Genomic DNA, 17,290 nt, shown 5'->3' on the forward strand with positions numbered 1-17,290 from the left:
TATAACCCCATCAGAGAGAAACGATTTAATAATTGAGAAAACATTTCGACTTATACCGTAGTTGGAAATCTTGTGAAGAAAGCTCTTATGCTATAACATATCGAAGGTATTTGATATATTAAGAGCACTTGTCCTAGAAATGAAGCATTTCTCGAGAGATTCACTTATCCTATGAGATATGACCGTTCGCATATCTGCTGTAGATCTGGCAGAACGGAAACCATATTGCATGTAACTAAGAAAACTTTTCTGCTGAGGTGGTTGACTACTTCTTTATGTAATATAGCTTCCAGCAACTTACTCATGACACACAGGAGACATTGGTCTGCACTGAGAGGGAGGTGACTTATCACCTGAGTTCTTAAATACAGGGCATACTGATGAGGTTTCCCAGGGTGTTGGGAAGCGCCTCTCCTTAAAACAACGCTCAAGTATGGGGGCAAGTTCTGTTTGAAGATTTTTCAACACTATAATTGGAATTCCTTTAGGCCAGCTGCTTTCGTGGAATCAAGTTTCTTGATTAGCTTGGCAACCTCACGCACATTTATATGTATGCTGCATAGCGTGTTGTCTGTTATAGTAGGAAATACTGGAAGTTGACGGTTTTCGTCGCATAAGGTAGAGTTAGCTTCAAAGTTCTTGTCAAATAGTTTGACCTTGTCTGGTGCTGACGGATGATGGTTGGAAGAGAATGCATGCTTCTGCTCAAGATCCCGGTTGCTATTTGCCAAAACTGTAAAAGACTGAGGACGCTACAGACGGCCAAAAAAAAGCGGCCGTGTAGCCGAAACAATAATGTAACTTAACGGAAATATACGGTGTCAAAAAATAAAATGTATACACACACACACACACACACACATATATATATATATATATATATATATATATATATATATATATATATATATATATATATATGTATATAGGTTCCTATATGGTTGACTATTATAGAAAACTGATCACATATAATGATAGAAGATGTATCGAGACACAGGAATAGGTACTTTGATCTGGTTTAATGATGATTCATTAAACTTGTGGGGTCTGCGGACGCGCCTGGTCCAAAGTATGGAAATAAAAAAATTAAAAATTTAAAAAAAAAACGTTTACAAGTGTTTTATATTTAGATGTACATAAGAATACTTTGATAAGTATTTTTAACTTAAAAAGGGATGATATAATAAAATTGTGGGATCTGCGTTCGCGCCTGGCCTAAATAGAATGGAAATAGGCACACACTTTAATAAAGGCTTTTCATATCTATCTGCGTAAGTATACTTTGATAATTATGTTTCAGTTTGAAGATATATGATTTACTAAAATTATAGGGTGTTCGTTCGCGCCTGACCTCCATAGAATGGAAATATGTCACAAAGTTTAACGACGTTTTCTTTTAATATAGATCCACGGACTATTGTGATAAGTGTGGCAGTGCAAACACATATGGGTTTTATCTATTTTATTTTTACGTTCATCATATTTTGGTTTGGTTTTGATACCCAAAAATTTAAGCTATCTCTTTACAACCCTTTCTTTTCATAACCTATCATACTTTCCTAAATCAGAGCCCATATTCTGTAGGCTGCTTTTGCACCCAGCCAACGGATACTTTTGTTAGTATATATATATATATATATATATATATATATATATATATATATATATATATAACTTGAGTACCTTCAGCCATAATCGAAACCGAAACCAAAACTTATGAAGAATTCTGGATAAATTTATTTATAAAAAATCGATTACTAAGTGCCATCAGTTATAATAGAAACCAAAATCCAAACTCATGAAGGAGTCCTTAGTGACTTAAGTGCCATTATCTATAATCGAAACTGAAACACAATTATTATGAAGAATTCTTGGCAAAAATCTTTATGCCAGTAAATGGAAGTACCTAACAATTAAACGACCCGGTTGTATATTAAATGTATTTGAAGTTTCTGGTTATATTTATTTTATGCATATTAATATTAAAAAGAGATTACTATCAAGAAGGCAACAGTAATTACCGACCAGATTAATAAAAATAAAACATTCCAAGCAGCGATATAAGACAGTTGGCAAAGAAACTCGTCTTACCTGATCTAAAAAAGAAAAATGATTAAATATTAAATTTACTTCATGCAGATCAAATATGTATCATTATAGCACCGGTTCTCTATTGCTTTAATACATAATGTTAATAAAAGTAAAAAAATAAAGATGACTTGGATCCCACCAGATTGGATCCAAATTAAAACATTTAGCGTGCGCTTTGGTCGTTTTCGCTTAAGCTATCGTACACTCAGATGAAATATTTAAAATTAACTAACTTTTAAGTATAAAGGTATATTTTCGCATGCAAATAAGAACTCTTCATATCCATTCACGTCTACCAATTTTCATTTTAAAACTTTTATTACCTGCCAACTAAAGATTATAATCTATCTATCTATATATAAAACCGAAAATGTATGTGTGTGTATGTATGTATGTATGTATGTATGTATGTATGTCTGCTAAAAACTTTTGACCGACGGAACAAAAACTCACAAACTTTCTCTCATATGAAAGCCCCACAGTCTGGACGACAAATATCGAAAAATTGGCCTAAAAGTGCCATCAGAAGTGCAGCAACTGATAGATTTTCTGCAGGGGGCCCCAAAAAAGTGGCATTTTAATGTTAAACATTACATATTTTGAAATCGATTTATAACTGCCCCAACAAATACGGGCGCAAACTCTTCTACATAAATTTTACACGGGACCGTTTATTTTGGGTCACTTGTATTTAAAACCCGCTGAGTCATGTCACGTGATCTTGACGTCAGCAAGCTGTAATGGCAGTCTGAATTTAAAAACATTGTTGTTATCGGTAAAAAAATTTTTAACCCTCGCACAAGATAAACTATGAACTTCTACTCTATGACAACGTTACCAAAGTTATTAGCACGTTAAAAATAGTTAACCACGATAGTTAAACGAAAAATAACAAACCAAAAATGTGAAGTAAAAACAATACGCTTACAAATAATATTAACAATCGAAGTTTTTACAAAAAAAGACAGCCAGACGCCATTTTCTTTTTTAGTAACACTCTTTAGAGTAAAGAAGACGAAGTTTGAGAGAGAGAGACACAAACAGAGAGAGAGGAACGCACAGAGAGTGAGAGAGATGCAAACAGGGAGAGAGAGAGAAAAAAAAATGTAAACTTTTTCACCCCGAAATCGACAATTTTCGACAGGGGGGGGGGGGTTGACAACGCATGCGCCAGATGACATCATGACGTCGTGACCTGATTTACTATAAATAGTTAAAAAACAGAACAAATTTCATATACGTCGCTTTAGCTTACGTAGTTAAGGCATTGGTTCATTATCTAAACGTTTTGGGTTCGAATCGTGGTGTGAGATGGTTTTTTTTTCGATTTTTTAATTTAAATATTGAACCCTGTATTATTTAAGCCATTTTTCACGTAACGTTCGTTTTCCTGTTTGTGTTTTTTTACTTTGCTTATTCATAGCGGCACCCAAAAACACCCGGGTACCCACCGATTTTTTCAATTTTAATATTGAAACAGGCTTATTTAAGCTATTTTTCACGTTTTCGTTTTTCTGTTTTCATCGTTCGTTTGCCTTACGTTAGTTTCTTTGTGTTTTTCGATGTTTTGATTACCCCCCCACCGCTTAATTAAAACGCTGTTTTCTTTTCTTACTTCGCTTATAACAATGCTTACATCTTCATCATCGCCGTCGTAATGCTCGATGACTTTTAAACATCTTTCACTTATTCGCTTATAACAACAATGGTTCATTCTGGCTGGCCGATTTTATTTTAAAACTTCGCCTCAGGGCTTCGGATCCGATCCTACCCCCCGGTTACTTTTTTATTTAAGACCACACACACCTACAAACACCCGGGCAACGCCGGGTACTCATCGCTAGTATATATATATAAAAGGCAAAATGTGTGTGACCATTTCATGTATGTCTCGCAAAGGCTTTTGTCGCCGACGGTCCTGGGGTCATTACGATCGCTTAGAACTGTTTTTATATTATATTATATAATAATATCTAGGATTTGAAAAAGCGTGTAGCGTCTAGATTTACTTACAAAATTATCGCTATTTTTGCTTCTCACGTGTTTATTCGGCTTTTTCGTATAAAAAGAGAAACTAATTCAAAACTACCAGGCTGTTCTGTGCATCGCGCCGGAAACGTGCACAAGCAATCCGCTTTGATCAATGTGGGGCTAAACTCCTTATATCATACGGGGATTTCCCCCCGCCACCACCATCATCTTGAAGCGAAAACTGCCCCGCATTGAAACAAATTAAACACATCTCCGAAAGCTGTTCCGCATTAAATTAAAACTGCTACGTCATCTCGTAACATTCCCGCGATGACCTCATTTAGCTGCTATCTGTAAATCAAACCTCTTTCACTCGCTTTATAAGCCTTCACTTAACACTCTAAACGAGTCCTCGTACACCTGGCCTAGACGATTAAGTGGCTGTCATTTGTTTCACTTCACCATCGCGTCAAGGCTTCCCGGTTCAATCCCACTTCCCCACCAAAACTATTTTTTTCTTTTACCTTTTTAAACACCCAGACAACGTTTCTTTTTTTACTTCGATCATTTTTTAGTTTACGTCCCCCTTATAAACACAGCGTTGTTATCCTAAGATTGCAGGTTCGATCTGATAAGGTTATGCCATTTTTTTCCGGTTTTTTGGGGGGTCCGATTTTTATTTTACATCGTTTCAGGGTTATTAATTACCCCCCCACATACACACACTTACAAACACTCGGGTAACGCTGGGTTTCCCCGCTAGTAAGTATATGTTTCTACAAATATTTTGATGGTGATATTACTGTATTCTCCTTTAAAACACATAATGCAATATTAATATACTCATGCATGCTTCAAATTGTCAGAAACAAGAGAAACTATACTAACTGCAACCCTCCCGCCCAGGTCAGCAAATGACTTTGAAACTGCTGAACTCGTCTGGCTGTTGATCATCTATCTTCCGAGAGGACTCAACATAAATTCTCAGCGTCTCAGGCTTCGTGTTGATTCTCGCGGAAAATCAAAAGCTTCGTATGCACGCAAAAAAACAAAAAAAAAACAAAAAAACAAACAAAACAAAATAAACAAAAACAAAAAAAAACAGACTCGGTGAGTTCTAACTACTGGAAATTTAATTCACGATAAATACAACTTTTACATATGTACATTATTCAGTCGGTTTTCCTTTCATGAACTCCGTGTTCTCTCGGGCAGCGGTGGTGGCGACGGCCGGGTAGGTTTGATATCTTTGGGTTAGGTTCTCTCTCCGGATGTCTAGCTTAATTTGCCAATTCCGGCACGAGCATTCGCTTATAAAGCAAGGGGTATGGTTGTTTGGGCAATATGTCATACCAATCAGGGTCTAACACGTCAAGTGGGGAATCTCCGAATTTTGCGTGTGTGCAACCCTACCTGATTTCCATTGCCTACGACCCTGGGATTAAACCTCAATGTCTGCTCACAGGCCCAAAAATGTCAACAATGTCACTTTCCTACTCATAAAGCCCGAACGTCTGAGCAGATGTTCCTCAGCCCAACGAATGTATGATTTCCTTTCCATATGATTCTGACATTTCCTGTCATTTTTTTTTATTATTACATTTTCACCCCAAACAAGGCAAATTGCCATTTTGGTGTAGGGCGCTACTATCAGGGGCAACAACTACTGGGGTACTATGTAGGGATTTCGGCAGCAATATGTTGGTTCACCTTACACTTGAACTTCTGCACGTCAGTACTGTTGGGGAAGCAGGAATCTGGAATGGAATTCCAGAATCTAGCGGTTCTGGGGAAAAAACTATTGGAGTAAAAAGATCTTTTACATCTAGGGATCTCTACAGTGTGGGGATGGGATTTAGCAGCCTGTCGGGTTTGTCGAGGGTGCTCAGGTCGTGGGGGCACAAGTGATTGCAGTTCGTCAGAGCATTCACAACAAAAATACTTGTAGAAAGGTAGAGGGATGTGAAATTTCGTCGATGGGACAGATGCTGAAGCTTAGATGCCAGTTCAGGGCCTTTCAGGTTTGCGACTCTCTTTTGAACCTTTTCAAGGAGCGAGAGATTAGTAGAAGATGCACCAGCCCAGATGTGACAGCAATACTCCATACATGGGCGAACGGTGGCCTTATAGAGGTACACGATAATTTCGGGTGTTAGTAGTTGTCTAGCACGGTAGAGAGAGACCACCTTCCTTGGAGCGGCCCTGGCAATGCCTTCAATGTAATTGTTCCAACTCATGTTTCCTGTGAATGTTAGGCCAAGGAGTTTGAAAGATGGACTCTCAGCTAAAGAGTCGTTGGCCATTTCTATAGGTGGTAGAGAGGGTTTCTTGTAATTATTGAATGAAACTAGTTTAGTCTTGGCAGCATTGAACGCGACCAACCACTTTTGCCCCCATTCCACCACAGATTGAAGGTATTCCTCTAGTGTTTCTGCCATTTCCTTAGAAATGTGTCCATTCGTCTTCCTGTCGTGCCTGCCATAGAGTGTAGTGTCATCAGCATATATACCCATCTCAGAGGAAATTTTTTCGGGGAGGTCATATATTAATATCAGAAACAATAGCATTTATATCATATTGTTTAGATGTACGACCGTCGAGGACAACCTGGATTTTTCTCTCATCTAAGAAGGATTTAATTATGTTAAGTGATACCGTATGATTGAATTTTCCTGAGGAGACACTTGTGCCATACCCTGTCAAAAGTCTTAGATATATCTAAAGCTACCGCTCAGCCCTCCTCCGCTTTGTCCAGTGAATGGTATATACGTTAAGAGATTACAGTAAGGATGTCTACTGGGGAACGGGCTTGTCTAAATCCATATTGTTTGTCAGTCAGAAGTTTAGCATCTATAAGATGATGGACTAGAGCATGGTTAATTAATGTATTAAATATTTTGGCAAAAAGTGGGAAGAGGCTAATGGGGCGATAATTTGATGGGTCAGTCCTTTCGCCAGAATTCTTGAATACTGGTACCACAGAAGCAGTTTTTCAACAGCCCGGAAAGCAAGCTTCATTAAGGCATTTGTTCTAGAGTTTGCAGAGAACTGGAGCTACTTCGGCTGAGCACATTTTTAATAGCACAGCTGGGATAAGATCGGGTCCACATGCTTTTGAAGTGTAAAGGTTTTTTATGATAGCATGCACCTTAGCAGGGGTGGTTTTCAGATCGTCTACCGTGGCGTCTGTCTGCATAGGAAAGTCACATAGGGTTGGTTGGAAGGGTCCAGTGTGGAGTTTGAGGCAAACCGACTGGCAAGCATGTTAGTCTTGTCGGTTGCTGAGGAGACAACCTCATGTTTGTTGGTTGGTGGGGGAATTGTTGATTGCCCATTATTTATTACACTGTTGTAGATTTTCCAGAAGTCTCGAGTTCCTAGTTTTTGTGCTTCGACGCGCTTTTTAGTGGTGTCCGTAAATTTTCTCTTAGCTGTCGCTATTTCTTTCTTAACCTTATTTCTAGCTTCTATATACTTTAGTCTGTTTGAACTGCACTTATGTCGGTTAAACTTACGGTATGTATGCTGTTTTTTAGCAATGGCAGTTGCGCAAGTCGAAGTAAACCATTGGGGAGAGTGGGGCTTACTATAAAATTTCCGCATGGGAACATGCGCTTCGATTGCAGTTTTGAACCAGTCAGTGGTCTCGTTTGCACACTGTTCAGCAGGGAGAGAAAAAATATTTCTCCATGAGGCATCGCTGATTAGTTCGCTGATGGCTGCCCAGTCAGCCTTTTTATGATTTTGAGCACTGGCTCTTCAATTTTGGGTCTAGAGTTTAGGGCGATTTCAACCATTATTACTGCATGATCAGCGTTCCCGAGTGGGCTGTGGGCCGTTGTTATGCAGTTATCGGGAACTGTGGTAAAAAAACAGATCTAGAAGTGATGCATGTTGTTCTTCCTGGTCAGGGAAACGGGTTGGAAACGTAAAAATGTGTGATAGGGAGTGAGATATAGTGATGATATGAGTTGTGCTGCCCGCTGCATCTGTGTAAGTAGAGAATCCAAGCCAGTTTTTGTGGTGGACATTAAAGTCACCAAATACATGTATTTGTGCGCTAGTGTTGAGGGACAGTGCCGTGTCTCTGCTGTCACAGACTTTGTAAATTATGGTGCAGTCCCGAGTCAAGGGAGAGCGTTAGAGAAAATAATAATAGCTAATATTGTGTTGCATGTTTAGTCTAAAGCATATAACGGATGGATCATTTGTTTCTAGGTTTGTTTTTCTAGTCAGGGGGAGGGTATTACGAATGTAAATTCCATGTCCGTGCATGTGTCTGTCAGAGTCCTTACGGCAGAGTGGGAGATATCCAGGCATGTTAAAGTGGTTAGAGGGGATGGAGGAGTGTAGGTTAGTCTCACTTAGTGCTAAGATATCCGGGGTATTTGTTAAGAGAAATGCTTGTTTTAAACAATAAAATATATGTCTGTTATTACAAAGCACAATAAATGCATCCCTTTTCATAGGTCACCTGCCCCTGTCCGGGATTCAATCAACGTTTAACAGTCTCAGCATATTTACTCGGCCTTACTCAGGGTTTAAGTGGATATTTATCTCCCTAATGGGGAGCAATATCTTTCCTCTAGAGGTTCATGTCATATTCACCCCATCTTAGACCTATTGATCTCATAGATATCAATAGGTCTAAGCCAAACACACCGCTCCGCCCCTTCTACGACCATCGGCACCAGGTCCCTCCATGTTTCTTCTCTCCATTGGTTCACCTGTCAAGAACGATAGTATATACATAGTCTGACAGCCACCTTACAAACAAGGGTTTTCCCCTAACTTGCGTTCAAAACGTCAACAAAAGCCCAGGGTCTCATTCAGAATCATTAAGAAAAGACTCTTTTTTTTGTTCATGCATTATGATATTTTATTCTCCACAGTTTACAATAACTGAGGATTTTTTTAATCAACATTTATAAATGTCACTCAATTCTTTCTCAGTTCGTGAATCCTATATATCTTTACTATAATTCCCAAAAGTTATTTAAGCTATTACATTTTTTTTCAAAACCTAATAAAAATTATCTCCCTTCTTCAAAACCTATTTTCACAGAATAATTACTCGTTTTTTTTTTCAATCAAGGGTTTAAAAAAGTATTTCCCTTGTTCCAATATTTTAGACTGAATTTCAGTTACAGTTTTGAGGATTCGTTTGTTTTTTTCATTAACAGCACAGGTTCACGATAGACGGCGTACAACCCTAATCACGGTACTTAAGCGTTCGTTTTTTTTTATCGAACTAAGGGCTGTCTCTCAATTTCACTGGTTGCAGCTGGGGGTTCTTCTGCCAATTCACCGATCCGCACTCTGTAAGGATTCTAAGAAAAGAGAATAGAAAAAAAAGTAAAGAAAAAGCCTTCTATAGGCCTTCTCTATGGATCAATTCCGCATTTCCTTTTCTTTTCTTTTTTTTACATAGGCATCACCACATTATCAAGGCCCATAGGCCACTCAAGGATAAGGGTTAAAGAGTGTACAGTAGCAATTGGAAAATATAGTAATAATTAGTAATGAAAATTTGGTAAATTTGATAACTTATATGGAACTGCTCATCAAGAACTTATTTACTTCAGACTTGAACACAACCGTATTGTAGTCAGCCGGAAAGCAGGAAAACGGAAGACAATTCCACAGGCGTGCAGTTCTAAGAAAGAAGCTTTGTTCATGGAATCTACGTTTAGGTTTAGGAACAGATAAAGAGTGGGGGAAATTATTGATTGTGTTTATAGCTAGACGAGTGTTTCATGTGAAAGTTTGGCGAGGGGGGACCATAGATTGAAGCTCAGTCGAACACTTTCCATGAAAATAAAGATACATCAGAGACAAACTCGCAACTTCTGTGAGATAGAGGTTGCAGCGAAGAGAAAAGGACATCTCCTACGAGGCTACGAAGTCTATTTTGAACTCTATCAAGGCAGGACCAGTCCTTTCTAGCAGCTCCTGCCCAGATGTGGCAACAGTATTCCATCTTTGGACGTACCTGGCTCTTATATAGATAGAGAATAGCATCAGCAGTGAGATATTTACCGGATCGATAGAAAGATCCAACCATTTTTCCAGCGGCCTTGGCAACAGATTTGATGTACGTGTTCCATTTAAGATCAGGAGTAATGGTCAAGCCCAGAAGCTTGTCAAAACTTGAGGCCTCCTGAAGACAAGAGCCATTCATTTCAATTGATGCCAAATGTGGATTAGAATGTTGGTGATGTAAAGAGAGAAGCTTGGTTTTAGATGCATTAAAAGTAACCAGCCACTCCTTTCCCCATTGTACTACGTGCTCAAGATCAGAGGAGAGAGAATTGGAGAGAACTTGATCGTTTACTGTCTTAGATGTGCAACCATAAATGGTAGTGTCGTCAGCATAAATGTCTACAAATGATGTAAGGATGTGATTTGGAAGATCATTAATGTAGATCAGGAAAAGAGTTGGGCCCAGGATGGACCCCTGAGGGACACCGGCATTAATACTGTGAGCTTCTGATTTTTGCCCCTCAACTACTACTCTTATGAACCTATCAGAAAGAAATGATTTAATAATTGAGAAGACATTTCCAGCTGTACCATAACTAGCGATCTTATGAAGTAAACCTTTATGCCATACCCTATCAAAGGCTTTAGATATGTCAAGAGCAATTGCCCTAGAAAGATTGCCACCGTCGAGAGATTTGCTAATCCTATGCGATATAACTGTAAGCACATCTGCTGTAGATCTAGCAGAACGGAAACCATATTGAGTGTCACTAAGAAGGTTATTTTTGCTGAGATAGTTGATTACTTCTCTATTTAACACAGATTCCAGCAACTTACTCATGACGCACAGGGGACTTATTGGCCTGTACTGAGAGGGGGATGAGCGATCACCGTAATTCTTAAATACAGGGCATACTGATGAGATTTTCCAGGGAGATGGGAAACTATTCTCCTTAAGACAACGTTTAAACAGTTTTGTAAGTATGGGCGCTAGTTCAGATTGAAGTATTTTGAGTACTATAATTGGAATCTTTTCTCGGTTGGGCATTCGGAACTGCATTTTTCCGGGTTGTATGCTCTTAATTGGAGATGAGGTCTGAGCAAAGTTAGTCGTACCATCGGCGCAACCAAGCTTTTCCGTCCTCTTACACACCATTTCATAATCTCCAGCTTCATAATATTATTCTGAGCATGCTCACTCCAGTTCCCGTAATCTCAGACATAACAACATCCCCATTTACGACAGTGCGCCGGAGGGCGTGAGGAGGCTGCCGCTGTCACTGGATGACCCCGGCCGGACCTGTACCGGTAATCATCAAACACACATTACACCGACAGGTCGCCTTCCTTCAGGCCAACCCTGAGGCCGATTTCGTGGGTAAGAAAGAAAAACAAACAAACAAAAACAACGATTAACGCTAATCTCTTCTCCTACAGTTTATTTAGGATTTCCAAGGATTCAGGTTATTTCAATCCTCAATTGGATATCCCTATACTAAGAGTCATCTCCCCTTAAGTTAATATTGACTCCGACGCGAACGTTACACCGACGATATAATCACAGGTAAAAGATCATCTTAAGAAAATGCAATCACAGGAGTGCGACCAAGGTCACCTTACGTGGGTTCCTTCCCGATCTTCGCGGGACGGGTTTTATATCAAATTCCAATTTTGCCAACTTCAGGTCATTGGCATGCACTATCTTTATCTTCCCAGCGACCCGGTCCCAAATTATAAAGGAAAGGGGACCGATCCTTTCTACTATTCGGTAGTAAGGTGTTTCCCATCTCTAGCTTACACTTTAAAGTACGCAGGATTACAACGTCCCTTCTATCTTTATTCAACCAAGAATTCCGTTTCTTTTGTGCTCGTTTAATACGGTTCCTGACCAGAAGAAATCTCTTATGTTGATGTCCTAACAATAACTGGTGATGCTCCTCCCCCAGATACTTTCTACGCGGCTTCAAGAGATATTCGATCGGGAGAATCACATTCGCCCATAACACCAACTCAAATGGTGGAAATTCCGAGGTTGCATTCATCGTGGATCTCACTGCTGCTAAGGTTGTGTGTGTAACCGAACACACTCCGCCGGATTATCAGTTATAATTTTACTCAAAATATCCACTAGCGTCTTATGAAATCGCTCAACCTTGGAGTTACTCTAGGAGTGGTAAGGGGAGGTTAACGTGTGCTGGACCCCAGCCCCCCAGTACTTCCGTCATTTATTTATTCACGTTTTATGTGCCATTGTCGCGAACTAATTTCTCTGGGGAGCCATACCTAGGATAGGCATGCCCTAGAATTATACAAGCCAACGACTGGGTGGTCTTATCTGGCACCACATAGGACTCCAGCCAGTTAGTGACCCAGTCCACCAGGCTCACGATATATTGATCAGCAGGCATAAATTAAATATAGTTCTCACAAGGTACTCCTCTTACAAATACGTATATTAATAATATGAAATTACAGTGAAGTATTTCTTTCTATTTTGTGCAGTAAATAAATAGTTTTATTAAAAAGAAATGAATTTCGTGTGTAGGCCGCGTATGATTAGCTTTGCCACCAAATAAAATATGCGGACATCAATATTATACATGGCTTCATTAGAAAATAATCGTCTTAACCAGACGTTTCGTAATGCTTATAAATCATCGACAGAAATCAATTCTTAGCACTATTCTGTAAAAGATGCATGGCAAAAATAAAAAAAATGTAAATAATTCTTCAGTGTTACATTCAATACCTTAAACACGACAAGAGTTTCATAAATAGATTTTTCATTTAAAAACATTCAAGATACGGAATAAAATATAAAGTGCGGGTTTCAAACTTGACTACAGCATTTTCCTCTTCACGTTTTATATTGATAAATTCCTATCGTACATTCTTGTTAAATAATGAAAAAAAAATCTGAACATTCGACACATCGTATTAAACTATTTTCAAATGTTCTCCATCGTCAAATAAAAATCTTATTACGTGTTATTATCGTGTCGATTGTGGTGATGTGTTAATAAAAATAGTTAAGGCAAACATGGCTTCAAGATGTTAAGACTTTGAAGCATAAACAGTTTCACTAAAATTCATCAAAATAATCCAAAATGCGTTAGTATGTTCTATAATGAGCCAACCTAATATATTTCATTTCACACCCGCTCATCATGCCAAACTTTTTGTAGAAAACGTTATCAGGTTGGTGCAAATCGTTGTTTGGCTTTAAACTTCAAAAGATCATAACACCCTTCATAAGTAACTTTATTGATTGAAATAAGAACAATTAGAAGCGAAATATTTTTACCAACGAGAAACAAGTGCATTTCTATTAACATAGACACCCGGACTTCTGAATGCGATTAAGCCATTGAACGGCGATTCGGCATCATTCTCGGACTTTGAAGCATCTTTGAGGCAGGAAGATGTCGAGCGTGATAAAGTAATAATCGGTGGGCTAGAAGTCCGATTTATATGGCAGATAATTTAGAGTCCCGTAACCTAATTTGTTCAGATTTGCAGGGCCAGTTGAGCAACATAAGGCGAGGGTTGTCATGGAGGAGAATTTCTCCCTTTATATTGACCACTCAGGTACATTCGTTTAAGCTTCTGGTGCATTTCGTCAATATGTAGGCAGTACGTATCTGCCGTCATCGTTACGCACGGATTCAAGAAGCTGTGATAGATTAGGCCGGTCGTAGACGACTAAACAGTCACGATAGCATTTTCTGGTGAAATTTCGGATACGGGAAGTGTTATAGATCTCCTCTAGCGTCCGGCTACTGTGCCGAACGTTGCGGTTGTCTTAGATGATCATCACACGTCACAATCCTCTTGAGAAATGGGTTGTTTTTGTTGCACAGAAAGAGCGTAGAATATACGTCAAAAGGACGATTTTTTTTTATATTTTTGGTTCAATTCATGCACCACCCGGTGTCCTAACTTTTTGACATCCCTATTTTCTTAAACGGCGAACGACTTAGTAGTCGTCCTTGAGTTCAACAGAAATTGTTTGTGTGGTGTTGCGAGAATCGGCTTCAAAATGTTTGTCATCAATCGGCCAGGTGAGACCGTCTTAATTTTTTAGTCTCTCTTCACCATTGTGAAATTTCTTGAACCAGCGTTGTGCAACTCATTTGTTACTGGTGCCAAACACACCATTGATATCACGAGCTGTCTCGGCAGCTTTTCGGTCAAGTTTGAATAAAAACAAGAAACTCCCAAAGATTGGAATTTTGTACATGTTGTCGAAAACCTGCAAAACATTAATAAACTGATCAAGAACGGTAGCGAATAACACGATTCGATTGAGCGATAAACGCGATTCAACATCTGCCTCCTTTTGGGAACTTTCCTTAAATGTATATTGTTTCCTTTCATTCAGAATCCTGTGTGTACCGGAAACCTCGTCTTTTGAAATGTGTGTTTAAGCATGTGATTCGATAAGCGCTACTTTGAGATATCTATTTGCACAGACAAAAAGTAGCCGAGCTTTTCTAATAATATTTTTCTCTTGTTATTAACTGTTACATTATATAGTGAAACTTTTATACGAAATATAAATTATAGAATTATTTCGTTAATTGCATTACAACGTCGAAATAATCTTTCGATGAGACTCTACATTCGTGTAAGGTGTTTGCTGTACATCAGGAAGAAATATATACTGTTTAGGTTGATAAATATCTTAGCTTTTCTTACATTCATCCGTAGATCATACGATGCACAATTTGTCATTTTTCATCTGATTTCTTAAAACAGTTTATTCTAGAAAGTAGTATTTTGATAAGAGTCAGCGTTTAAGGAAAATCCACTTTAAAACGTTAGACGGCAATATGCTTTAGTTTCTGCTATTTTGTAGGTCGAAAAAGCAGGATTCAGGAAATTTAATCGGACTTCCTGTTTAAGTAAAACATCTGCCAGCATCCATGAGCCTATTCAATATGAAAAAAAGTTTCCAAATATGGCCAGTTTAAATGATTATTGTCTTTGAGGAAATTAAAAATGTGACTGCCGTGTGATATGCAAAAAAGCATATCCGGATTTGAAGATTCCGCAAGAAAAACGTCGTATTAATTAGATAGTCATGCGTTGTTCCCATAAAATCTATAAACAAAAGCATTTGTTCAATACCCATTTTCTTTCTTTGCTTTTGCAAAATTAACGATCAAAAACTAAAAGCGATATCATATTGTAAAATGCTTTTGACTTCTTTAAATGCTGCCCACATCAGAATTATGTGGCACCAGGCCGGACAGTGGGAACCCCGCAGGCTCCCCTAAAGAAGGGGCACTCATGCAATTTTAACAATTGCCTGAGTAATCCCGTCGGCATTCCCCGGTCGGGGCGCCTTAGGCAGCAAGCAATAAACTTGCCCCACTGGAAAGCCCGGTGGAAAGGCCTGGGAGGGTGGACCTCCTAGGTATTACCCAGCCGGCGTACCTCAGTTCAACAGGTGCTGGGCCGGTTCCCGGCCCTTCACCTGTTGGGCGGAGTGTCAAGTGACGAATCTTTGACGTGTAATATCCTGTCTCCCTGCAGCCGAAGCCGCTAGGAGACACATCCCATCACAATGGACTTGTGATGGGGTAGTTATTTAAATGCTGCCACCTCAGCATTACTAGGCACAACCCTGGAAAGTTGGAACCCCGCAGGCTCCCCTAAAGAAGGGGCACTCCTGCAATTTAAAAATTGCCTGAGTAACCCCGTCGGCATTCCCCGGTCGGGGCGCCTCAGGCAGCAAGCAATAAACTTGCCCCACTGGAAAGCCCGGTGGAAAGGCCTGGGAGGGTGGACCTCATAGGTATTACCCAGGCGGTGTACCTCAGTTCAACAGGTGCTGGGCCGGTTCCCGGCCTCTCACCTGTTGGGCTGAGTGTCAAGTGACGAATCCTTGACTAGTACTACCCTGTCTCCCTGCAGCCGAAGCAGCTAGGAGACACATCCCATCAAAAGAGTGTTTTAATGAGGTATATATTTAATTGCCGCCCACATTGGCAATATTTGGCACAAGGCCTGGAAAGTGGGATACCCGCAGGCTACCCTAAAGGAGGGGCACTCCTGCAATTTTAAAAATTGTCTGAGTAACCCCGTCGGCATTTCCCGGTCGGGACGCCCCAGGCAGCAAGCAATAAACTTGCCCCACCGGAAAGCCCGGTGGCAAGGCCTCGGAGGGTGGATCTCCTAGGTATTACCCAGGCGGTGTACCTCAGTCCAACAGGTGCTGGTCCGGTTCCCGGCCCCTCACCTGTTGGGCTGAGTGTCAAGTGACGAATCCTTGACTGGTACTACCCTGTCTACATGCAGCCCAAGTCGCTAGGAGACAAAAGAGTGTTTTAATGGAGTATGAGACGAATGGATTCGCCAATCATTTTTATAACCAACGGCTGCGCTAAACAACCGATGAAAATGTCGCAAAATTATTATAAAAATTGTCGAATTTTTATTCAATCAGTTCGCCGTTTGCTACGTCCAGGACCGCATTTAATTCTTCGCCGCCATCTTGGTTACTGATCTGAACTACGCCGCCATCTTGGTTACTGATCTGAACTACGCCGCCATCTTTGTTCAACACAATGTCTCAAAACTTAACACATATTTACATATTTATGAATTCAAAAAAGCGAAACGTCTTATAACAGATTGTTGTGGATGCACTCGTCCAGTAGGGCAATTATAAATATAGGTTCATCTGAGGTTTTTTAATGGTCATTTCACTTAAAACAACGCTCAAAACTACTTATTGCTGGGGGAGGGCTTCTATTTGAAATTAAATTTGTAAAGATTCTATTTACGGAGCAGGGCAGCGAGATGTTAGTTAACACTAGACTTGGATGATCTGCATGTAAGGAAAGCAGGGGTTCATAAGGAGTTCCGAAGTGCTGCAACCCAAGGGGAAAAAACTATCCGAGAAGAAGGCTTTGTGGCATCTAAGGATCTCTAAAATATAGGGGTGGGATTTTGATACTTGTGTTTTTTAAAGTTTTTGTTAATGAGGTACTACTGATTTTAGTTCGTCATTTGACTTATCATTGAAATACTTCTAAAAATACAAGTTAGCCACGTTTCGGCGATCGGACAGAGGTGAGAATTTAGGTGATAGTTCAGGACCTATTAGGTAAGCGTTTTTTTTAAAGCTCTGCCCAGAAGCAAGAGACATGTGGCACATGCACCAATGCATATGTGGCAACAATACTTTATGCATGGACGAAGAGTAGTCAAGTAGAGATGCAGGATGATTTTGGTGGGA

Source organism: Euprymna scolopes, chromosome 3 (assembly GCF_053919585.1).
Source record: "Euprymna scolopes isolate OS-2025 chromosome 3, ASM5391958v1, whole genome shotgun sequence".
NCBI lineage: Eukaryota > Metazoa > Mollusca > Cephalopoda > Sepiida > Sepiolidae > Euprymna > Euprymna scolopes.